Here is a 6,000-nt window from a genome sequence, read left to right as displayed (position 1 = left end):
TCCTCCACAGGGTTTTCCAGGCTATGACCTTTCAGAAGCAGATCGCCAGGCCTGTCTTTGGAGGTGACTCTGGATGGGTTTGAACCACCAATACTTCAGCTAGCAGTAAAGTGCTTAACTGTTTGGGCTACCCAGGGTCTCCAAGCACTCCTGAGAAGGAGTTACCTGGTTATCAGTTTTCCTCCGAGGAGTCTCTTGTTATCAAGGATATGTGTCCAATCCCATGAGGCTCTGAATCAGGGTAACGGAAAAGTCAGGAGTCTCTGGTGGTGCAAAAGCACTGTGCTATTGACCAAAAAGTTGGAAGTGTGAATCGACCCAGAGGCACCTTGGAAGAAAGACCTGGAATTCTACTTTTGAAAAATCAGGCAATGAAAACACTAGGGAGCACAGTTCTACTCTGACACACAAGTGGCCACCATGAGTTGGAATCAACTCAGTGGCAATAGGTTCAATGGAAAAGTGAGTCACGTTGAAGGAGCAGAGGAAACTTAAGCTTTGTTTCGAGTTATGACCTCCCTAGTCATCCTTACCTGTAGGTAAAGGAGGTAGGTGCTAAATTGGGGTGATTTCAGAGCATTAGATACCGTGCATGAAATTCTCCCTATCAGTCATTCCTTTGATTTAAAGGCTTGAAGTATTTATTAAAACCATGTATTTGTTGCTGTTGTTGTTGTAGGTTGTTGTGGAGTAGATTCCAATTACCTGCTACAGTCATATACGTATAGCTGTAATAGCTCTATTACCAGCTTATTTATCAGCACCTTACTGTCATTCTGATAATGTGTTCTGTCCAAGATTCTGGCATGAAGCCCTACCTTGTAACCCAACCCCTAGGATGAAACTCTGCTTTGCTTCTGTCAGCCTCCCTTCCCTCGCTCTGAAGCCCTAGCTCCAAATCCAGATCAGGGGCTGGGCCTGCTGCCAGCTGAGAGATGTCCCATGTGCCTGCCTGCCTGGTGTCTTGCACAATCTGTGTCCTTGTTTCCCCACTGATGTGTTTCCCCACCTCTCAGTACACTTGATGTTGCTGTTTTGACTTCTCTGATGCTAAGGCTACTCTGGACCACACCCTGTTAACTGTTTCCCAGCCCCCTGAGATATGGTCTTCTGCCTACCAACCTGGACTCCCTCCTGGGATGGCAGCCAACTCTGTCCCAAGGCACCACTGCCTCCACCTCCATCCCAGGGAAGCAGCCTAGTTTAGAAGGCCCCAAGACTATTATAAGAATCAATATTGCAGAGATAATGGTTACAACATCTAATAGGGCTTTTTAGAATCTAATGTATGTTACATAAACCTGTATATGAAATCTGTGAGAGCAGGAATTTGATGGGGCTGCTTATTTTTCTGGGTCTCACAAGTTTTCTGCCTTTGATGGGATGCAGTCTTACCACTTTTCTGTTGCTCATTTTAGTGGAAAACATCTGTGTTTTCCTTCTTTGACAGGTTTCTGCCTCACAGATTACAGTTTTCATGTTTTACTGTAATACATAACATATTAAGACTTTTTAGATCCTCCTTCTGCATCTTGAGTGAAGATCCCTGCCCCTCAAGGCTTTTTTGTTTTTTAATTTTTATTGTGATTTGGGTAAAAGCTTACAGAGCAAATTCATATTCTATACAAAAGTTCATACACATTTTGTCTAATGACATTGACTACAATTTCCCACAATGCAATAGTTCCCCTCCCTCTTCCTCCCCATAGTTACCTCTTCCCTGTGTCCTTCCCTCCCATGCACTCCTACCCTCTGAGCTGTGTCCCTGTGCACATACTGACCTTCTGTTCTGCCATGACTGATCTCTCCAAGGAGTATATCTACCTGATGTAAATGTTCAGCCCATATGCCTGTCTTTTATTTGGCTGGAAGCCATAGGAGTGGATTCAATTCCAGACCTGAAGGGCAGCTAGAGGCCATAGTCTCAAGGATTCCACCAGGCTCTATCAGACCAGCAAACCTGGTCTACAATTTTGAGTTTTGTTCCACATTATTCTCCCACTCTATCCAGGTGCTCCTACACAGATCCCCCTCCAAGTTGTTGACAGTGGTAGCCGGTCACCATGTACTTCTTCTGGTCTCATGGTCATATAGGCTGAAGATTGCATGGTCTACCAGTCCCTACCCTCAAGGCTTTTGCGGAATAGGAGGTGTGCATTTTGCAATAGTTGTTGCCAAACAGTTTTGTTTTAGGTGCCAACTGGATGCTGCTTGTATTTTGTCTTTCCAAAATGTTGGGCCAGAATGAAGAAAGGGATGGCTGCATTCTGAGCTTTCCTGGAAACTATTTGGGTTTCTCCACCTGCATTCTTCTACCTCTCGGAGGCTGGCTTCTCAGCTCTCAGATGTCAGCTTACAGGTTACCTCCTTAGAAAGGGCTTTTTGCCCACCCTATGTGAAGAAACTCCCCATTCTCACCTTTGTTGGCCTCCTGTTTGTTTCCTTCCTGGCACCTATCACAGTCTTTAATTATTTTATTTGTTTTCTTGTTTTGGGGTGTCTTCCCCACCAGACCTCTGGTGGTGTAGTGCCTAAGGCATTTGACTGCTAACCAGAAGGCTGGCGGCTCAAACTCACCAGCCACTCTTCGGAAGGAAGATTGGGCAATTTACTTCCATAGAGATACTGCCTCGAAAACCCAGGAAGGGTTGCTATGAGTCAGATCTGACTTGACAGCAATGAGTGAGTCCCCATGAGGCTGTAAGCTCTGAGAGACAGGGCCCTCTGTTTTATTAAATTGTACTGCTAAAGTCTAACATAGTGCCTAGCTCAAAGTAGGTGCTTAATAAATGTTTGTTCAATTAAAGTTTTTCTCTTTTCCAGTTGAAACAACAATTTAAAAAACCTATAAATCCACCTATCTCAAATGACCAAGAAGAAAAAGCACTAATCTTATTCTATGTGCATGCCTACCATTTGAAAATTCTGTTTATTATCAAGGACCTGCAGGAGCTTCCAGGATCTATCAAAGGTTGGAAAGTAGACAGCTTATCTTTGGCATCTGTCTCCAACTTTCCTGTTTCCTCATTATGAATACAATCATTCAAGACACCTAAGGAATCAGTTGCCATTAAGTCAATTTATCATGACCTCATGTGTCAGAGTAGAACTGAGCTCTATAAGTTTCAACAGGCCTTTGAACCTGTTCATGGCGGACAAAGTAACACCAGAATAGAGCCAAATTTTAAAATGTGGATGAGTTGGAATGGCAACCAGAATGGGAAAAATTATGGGTCAAAGCCCTGCTAGAAACTTAATTTCCCTCTTGGAAAACAAGAGCAGCATGCACCTTGCATAGCTCTTCACAGTCCTGGCAATAATCTAATCTCATGTCAGGCTCCTGAAAGGTCTCATGAAGCCTCTTCTGAGTCTCTCATTCCAAGGCTTCAACCTGTAATTTTTCCCATTCCAGTCAGCATTCTGGATCACCCAAATTTTAAAAAGGCAGGACTGTTCCAGTTTCACTTTACTGGCCATGACTGAATCAGTTAAAACCAGTTTGAAGCCCTGGTTAGCAAGGGCCAATTTTTCAGAAGTAGATTGCCAGGCCTTTCTTCTGAGACACCTCTGGATAGACTCGAACCTCCAACCCTTCAGTTAGCAGCCCTGTTAACCTTTCAGTTGATGCTTGCACCACCCAAGGACTCCTCAGAACACCTACAAGGTGCTTGGTACCCTTGTTCTTTTGTTTTTCTCTCTGGTATCAAAATTTGCTATTAGGAAAAAAAATCCCAAACTCATTCCCACTATGATTCTTAGGATAGTATTAGCATTTAGTCACTTAAACACTAGCCATAGGAGTGAAACACCAGCAGTAGAAATTCTGTTGTCACCTAGCATTGGAGGAAGGAAATTAAGGAGAAGGCTTTAAAGGGCTTACAGCTTGGAGTATGTCCACTGTATTATCAGCCTGTTCACCCTCTTTAGCAATGAACATTTTGAGGAGAGTGAAGGAAGGAAGAGAAAATAAGAATAGATAACTGAGGTTAAAATCTTAATCATTATAAAATGAGTTCCTTGGCTTTTGCAGGCTGAGTGTAATATAAACTGTTAAATGTTAATAGCTATGTTTATAAAACTATGAAATGCACTGCTTTTTTTCTAGAAGGAAAAGACATGGATCCCAATGCTTTTTCCTGTTGGACTACTTAGGCACCTCCTGGTTGAGCACCTCACCTTTGGACAGATGCCAGGTACACCCCAAATCTCAATATCTGTGTCATGTGTTCTAGTATCAATCTGCATGTGTTCTAGTATCAATAAACAAGACCAATTGATAGTTCAGACAATTCTTGTGTTTGTTTTTCCCAGACTTTACTTCTTTCTCTAGGAAATGGCATTACCTTTGTTGGTAAAGAGACGGGTGGTCCCCTGGCTCTGTTGGAGTAAGAATCATTTCTCTTTTTCCAAAAAGATTGGTCCCAATCAGAGGCTAGTGAATATCTGCTCCCTGTCAGAGGAACTTCCTGGACCTGAGTTTCCACATCTATAAAATGAGGACTTTAAGACAGAGTCATTGTTGGGGTGTCCATCCCTCTAAAGCCTTAGTTGCTCTTTAAGGCCCAGGTCAGATCCTCTTACATATGTTTTTTTCTTTTCATATGTATCACTTCCTAGAGCCATATGGTGTTTAGGCTCAGTAAGAAGTGAATTCCCACTTACTTCTATTTTAATTGTTTCCTCCATGTGGGTTAATTTGATTGTCTCAGCTGGATTGTGAGCTCCTTAAGGACAAGTTCCAGAATCATTCCCAACACCCCAGGTATTTGAATATTGTACATTCAACATAATAACAAAAATTATAATAACAACAATGATAACAATTACCGTGGGATGACAGAATATTATGTCCCAGGAGCTCTGCTGAACTCTTAACAATCCTATGAGGTAGATATTACTAGGCCCAATTTACAGATGAGGAAACCAAAGCTCAGAGATTAAGTAGTTTGCTGAAGTCAAGCAGTGAATCAGCAGCTGGGATTTGACTCCAAAGCTATTTACTGACTGATAACTGGGGTTCAAGTGCTCCCTTCCCCCACTGTCAGCCTTCTCTTGTAATTACAGCATGAAAAGGACACAGAAGAGAGAGAGATACAGGGCTAGACTTTATTAAGACAAGTTACACATATTTCATTTTTCTTTTCTGAAAGTCTCTTGATGATGAGTCAAGGAGTGATCTTATAGACTTTCTAATTCAAGAGCACAAGTTTCACAAAACAAACACACTCCAGAGGCGGAAGGAGAGTTTACTGCTAGTAGTGTCAGAAAATAGACAAAAAAAAAAAAAAAAGGTGTCTCCTTCCAGGCACCTGAAATGACCAGTCATTCTTCCTCCCTCCACCTCTCTACCCTCATTCTTCTCCCCACTCACCAACAGCATCCAACTGTCAGCAGAGAAGGACTGGAAGATGGGCAGGTGAGCCTTCACCTTCCTCTGTCCTGACCTCTCTGACCTATTAGTTTGGGCTGATGACACAGAGGCAGTGAGACTGAGCCCCTCTGCCAGGCAGCAAGAGGAGAGGACAGAAAGACTCTAGCTTCTCCAAGGTTTTCTTTCCTAATATTAAGACTTCCCTCCCCTTCACCAAAGGAGCTCTGGTGGCAAGGTGGGTAAGGCATTTCGAGCTAACCAGATGGTTAGTGGTTCAAACCCACCAGCTACTCTGTGGGAGGAAGATGAGACCATCTACTTCCATAAAGATGTATAGCCTTGGAAACCCAGTGAGGGTTGCTGTGAGTCAGAATCGACTCGATGCTAGTGTTGTATTTTTTTGTTTGTTTCCCTTCACCTAACTTCAGTGCATGCATGGGCGTATACACACACACATGCATTTTAAAACAGCAATCATCTCTCTATAACACTCAGTATCTAATTGTGAGCATCCTTTACCTCTACCCAAAATGGCAGCCACCCAAGTTGAATGGACTAAATAGTAAAAGCAAGCCAGATCCTGGGGAAGGGAAAGCTTTCTGTAGCTCCCAATTGGCAGTCTCACTAGG

Source organism: Orycteropus afer, unplaced genomic scaffold, assembly GCF_000298275.1.
Source record: "Orycteropus afer afer isolate SDZICR_OR568_19922 unplaced genomic scaffold, OryAfe1.0 scaffold00010, whole genome shotgun sequence".
In the NCBI taxonomy this organism is placed as follows: Eukaryota; Metazoa; Chordata; class Mammalia; order Tubulidentata; family Orycteropodidae; genus Orycteropus; species Orycteropus afer.
This window is presented reverse-complemented; position numbering follows the sequence as displayed.